The sequence below is a fragment of the Pelodiscus sinensis genome, unplaced genomic scaffold (assembly GCF_049634645.1).
Source record: "Pelodiscus sinensis isolate JC-2024 unplaced genomic scaffold, ASM4963464v1 ctg263, whole genome shotgun sequence".
In the NCBI taxonomy this organism is placed as follows: Eukaryota; Metazoa; Chordata; order Testudines; family Trionychidae; genus Pelodiscus; species Pelodiscus sinensis.
Window position 1 is genome coordinate 1 of NW_027465925.1, and position 4790 is coordinate 4790.

General features: G+C 70.2%; 2 long non-coding RNA genes across 2 annotated transcripts; one reads left to right on the forward strand and one right to left on the reverse strand.

The window, feature by feature from the left end:
• The first annotated feature begins 6 nt into the window (after positions 1-6).
• LOC142825084 (uncharacterized) lies at positions 7-1378 on the forward strand. Its single transcript, XR_012899616.1, has 2 exons — positions 7-587; positions 693-1378. It is a non-coding gene; the product is annotated as an uncharacterized LOC142825084 (long non-coding RNA).
• Positions 1379-1568: 190 nt separating this feature from the next.
• LOC142825085 (uncharacterized) lies at positions 1569-4658 on the reverse strand. The gene is made up of 2 exons (XR_012899617.1): positions 4116-4658; positions 1569-2825 (listed from the first exon to the last, which is right to left on the reverse strand). It is a non-coding gene; the product is annotated as an uncharacterized LOC142825085 (long non-coding RNA).
• Between the last annotated feature and the right edge of the window lie 132 nt (positions 4659-4790).

A 4790-nucleotide genomic window follows, 5' to 3' on the forward strand; every position in this document is an offset into this window, starting at 1 on the left:
CCCACCTGAATGGGCCGGCTTGGGAGGGGTGTTTCCCCACCTGAATGGGGCCAGCTTGGGAGGGGTGTTTCCCCACCTGAATGGGGCCAGCTTGGGAGGGGTGTTTCCCCACCTGAATGGGCCAGCTTGGGAGGGGTGTTCCCCCACCTGAATGGGCCGGTTTGGGGGGCTGTTTTGGGGGGCATTCCCCTGCCTGAATGGGGCCAGCTTGGGAGGGGTGTTCCCCCACCTGAATGGGCCGGCTTGGGAGGGGTGTTCCCCCACCTGAATGGGGCCGGCTTGGGGGGGGTGTTCCCCCACCTGAATGGGCCGGTTTGGGGGGCTGTTTTGGGGGGCATTCCCCTGCCTGAATGGGGCCAGCTTGGGAGGGGTGTTCCCCCACCTGAATGGGCCGGCTTGGGAGGGGTGTTTCCCCACCTGAATGGGCCGGCTTGGGGGGGCCGCTGCTCACCCGGTCTGTGCCCCCTTTCAGGGAGGAGCCCGGCCAGCGCATCCCGATCTACAAAGGCAGCCTGGACTCGGTGCCCTCGGTCGTGGGGGACAAACAGCCCCTGGTGCTGTGAGATGGGGCCTGCCCCCCAGCACAGGTGGGTAGCGGGGGAGGGGACTCGCTCCTCCCAGTCCTTTGGGGGCTGCAGCCCCTCCCCCAGAGCCCCAGCAGCTCTCCCCTGACCCCTTTCTTCTCCCCCCAGGCAGCACCTGCCGCAGAGACGCAGCTGCTTCTGAAATCAGCGGAAGGGGAAGGGGCATGGGGGGGGGCCTGAAATCAGCGGGGGAGGGGCGTGGGGGGGGCCTGAAATCAGCGGGGGGAGGGGCGTGGGGGGCAGTTTCTAGGCTTTGCTGATGCAGCTAGCGCCAGGCGGGGGCTGGGGGGGCTCCTGGGGAGCGTGAGACCAGCCCAACTCCCTTTGCGGGGGGGGGGGGGGCTGCTTTGGGGGCTCTGATTTTAGGGGCTTTGGGGCCGGCAGCCTTCGAGGTGGGAGGCAAGTCCCAGGTGTGTAATGGGGGGGGTTGGTCATGGAACCCCCCCACGTGAAAACCTCCCACCTCTGGGGGGTCACCACAGCAAAGACCCCCCCCCCGGCTGCAGAGTCCTGGCTCTGGGCAGGGTGCCCCATGGACTTCTGAAGACATTGGCTTTCATTTTAATGGGGGGGGGGTCTGTAATCGATGGGGGAGGGGCGAGGGCAAACCCCCCCCCCCACCCGCAACTGCTCTGTGACCGTGGGGCGTTAACCCTTTCATCTCCCTGTGCACATGGGGGGGGGGGCTGGCTATGTAGGGGGCTATCGCTTTGAAGCTGGGCACTGTCCTTCTGGGGGAGGGGCCTGCAGCCCCCCCCCATTGAATGAGATTAAAATGTCACTTTCAATCTCTCCGTCTGTGGCGCCCGCTCGTGACCCCCCCCCCCGGGGCTGGGGGGCAGCCCCCCGGACCTGAGTGCGCGTTGCCCCCTGGGGGACGCGCCGGCCACACCCCTCATGTCTCACCCCCCGCCTGGGACTGTTAGGCCCCTGGCTGAGGGGGGTGGGCCCCACAAACCAGGCCTCTGCCCCCACTCGGGTTAAAAGAATTAATCGGGGCGTTTATTGAAGTATCAAAGGTGGTTAAAAGGCGGACAGATATGTACATATATATTAACGTTCAGGCTGCGGTGGGGGCAGGGGAACAGTCTCGGGGTGGGGGGGCCGGGCCCCCCCACAGACCCCCTCCCCCACCCCGGTTATATATTAATTATTATATTTCCCGTTCGTTTCCCTTCTCCCTTTCGGCAACACACCCCTAGAAAATAACCAGGAGCCAGAGACAGGGCCGGGCCCTCGGCGGGTTCTGGGACCGGGGGGCAGAGGGAGGGGATGCCCCTGGGCCGGGGCTGGTTCTGCAGGGAGTCCTTGCCCGGCGTGGGGTGGAGGGGTCAGTCCAACCAGAGAGCCCAAAGCTCTTTTCCAATTCACACGGGGGGGGGGGGGGCTCTCAGGGTCTGGCTGCCGGGGTGGGGGTGGGGTCTGCTGGCACAGACACGAAGGGCGAGCGACCCCCCCCCAGCAGCACGCCCAGGGGCTGGGGAAGGATGCCCCAAGGCCCGGGCCCCCCGGCCCCGTCTCAGGCTCACACAGTGAGGACGTCACACGACGAGGACGGACAGACACAGATGGACAGACACCCCCCTCCCCCCCCCGCAATCATGGCTTTAAAGAAAGAGTCCAACCTGCGTTTAAGGCCCGCCGCAGGGTCATGGGAGCCAGAGCCGGGCTGCGGACCCAGCTGCCCAGACCCCAAGTGGGGGGTCCCACCCCCCCATCCAGCCCCAGGGCAGTTATACAAACTCCCCCCGTCCCCGTCCTGCCCCGCCCGTGGCCCCTGGAGCCCGGCCCCCTCCAAGGGGCATGGCCCCCCCGCCTTGCATTGTGAGCGAGGTCAGAGCCCCCTGCTTAACGTCTACCCCCCCAAAAATGCACCATGTTTTGCAGAGCAGGTGGGGCCTCACTGCCCGGAGGCGTGGTCTGATGGCAAAGGGGCGGGGCTCGTTGTTGGAGGCGGGGCTTCTCCGTCCAGGGGCAGGGCTGGAATCCGGCTGGTTGGCACCCAGGCCTTGGTTTCAAAAATAACCCTCCCCCCAACCCATGGTTCGGCCGCGGCGCGCCAGGTCCGTCTGTCCAACCCCCCCCCCCCCCCCGGCTCTGCCCCAGCTCCCGGCCCGGCTGCCCCGGCGGCTCAGATGAAGAACTCCTCCTTGCGCTTGTGACCGTCCCCGCCGTTGAGGAAGGCCTCCCGCGCCTCGCCGTGCTCGTCCAGCCCGCTGGCCTCGTGCGTCAGATAGGAGCCTGCCGGGCGGGAGGGGGACAGCGCTCGGAACGGGGCCCCGCACGCGGTACCGGCCCGGGGTCCCCCGGCGGCCACCCCCCTCGGACGGCGGAGGGGTACGCGGGCCCCGTGGGGAGAGGGAGCCCCGAGAGAGCAGCTGGGCGGCCGGGAGCCCAGCCCGGAGGCTGAAAAGCCACGAGGCCAGAGCCCCCGACTAAGCAAAACTTCTCCCAGGCACAAAGCCGAACAGGCCGCCTGCCACACCGAGGGGCTGGACGGCGGAGCCACAGCCGGGAACCTCCATGGGTCTGTGCCCCGCACTGCCGGCCGGGTGGGAGGGGGGTTCCCAGCCCCCGGCCGGTTGACCTGCCCCGGCAGACTGGTTGGGACGCTGGGGCAGCCCAGACGGGTGCGACCTGGGGGAACTGAGCCCTGGGGGGCAGAGGCAATGGGGGTCCACCAGGGGGATCCTGCCTCCCCCCCCGGAGCTCTGGGAGGGGCCCACAGGCCCGGGGGCTGCAGCGCACGTGGGGTTCCACAAGCCCTTGACAAGGCCCTCGGCAGAAGAGGGGGAAGGAGGCTGCCGGGGGGGGGGGGGCCTCTCCGGGGGTCACTGGGGGAAGGCAGGACACAGGGCGGGTCACTGGGCGGGCCTCGGGGGGCGAGCAGCACCCAGGGGCCCGCACTGGGCCCGATCCTGCCCCCCGGTCACGGGCGGTTGTGTGGCCAGTCCGAAGCAGCCTGAGGAGAGCAGCGCCAGGGTCTCTCCAGGGCAGGCCGGGCAGCGGAGGGCCATGCCGGGAACTGGGCGTGGGAAGCCGGAATCCCAGCGGCGCGGATCCGAGGCCGGGCCCGGGGTCACTGCGGCGCGTTCTCCGGCCGCGCCAAGAGCCCGCTGGGACCTTCCCCGGGCAACAGGGCACGACTTACCGCCCGGTGCGAAGCCCTGGCGCCCACCGCCGCCTGCCCGCCCCCTCCGAGCAATCCGGGCCTTGGGAAAGGGCCGAGGGGGGACGGGAGGTTTGGCCGGCCGGGGGGGCTCTGTGCGCCCGTGGGGGGCGGGGAGCGCGAGGGCCAGCAGGGCCGTGGGCCCGCCCGCGAGGACGGGGGGCGCCCGGCGAGGTGCGCGGGCGGCAGGGTGAGCACAAGGGAAGTGTTTCTCCACGCTGGATCGGCCTTGGCTGTGACCCATCCCGGCCGCTCTCACGGGGGGGGGGGGGGGGGGGGAATGCCCCGCCCCCTCGCCGCCCCCCTCCCCTACCTGCCCCCCTTGCCCCGCCCCCTCGCCGCCCCCCTCGCCCCGCCCGCACCTTTCTGCCGGATGGAGCACCACACCATGCCGATCAGCACGCAGATGACGGTGAAGACGAGCAGGGCGAGGACGCCGCCCACGATGGCGTAGGGCACCGAGGTCTGAGCCTCCACGACGGCCCCGGGGTCTGGGGGAGACACGGGAGGGTCGGGGGGCCGGGCTGCACACCAGCCGCCCAGGCAGGGCCCCTCCTGGAGCGGCTGGGCCCGAGGCCGTAACCCTTGGGCCGCGGCTGGGTGGTGCCAGGAAGGGGGCGCTGCGCCAGCCGGGGCAGCAAGACCCACGTTTCTGCCTGATGGCACCAGGTGGGGTCCCCACAGCATTCCAAGCTCAGCTGCCCCCTCCTGCCAGCCCTGCCCCACAGGTGCATCCCCCCCTGACAAGGGGCAGCATGGGGGGCCGATCCCGGCACGCAGGCCCCAGGCGATGTCCCTATGGCCCAAGGTACCCAAACCTGCCTCCCTGAGCCCCTCTCCCCCTGGCAGGCCTGTGGGTGGTGACTGAGGTCACTTGGGGGGGCCTGCGAGTGAGAGGGGGTGCTGCGGAGGGGGGGCTGCGGGTGAGAGAGGGTGCCGGGAGTCCTGCAGTGGGAGGGGGGTGCCGGGAAGGGGGTGCCGGGGGGGGGGCTTGCGGTGGGGACAGGGTGCTGGGAGGGGGGGCTGCGGGTGGGAGG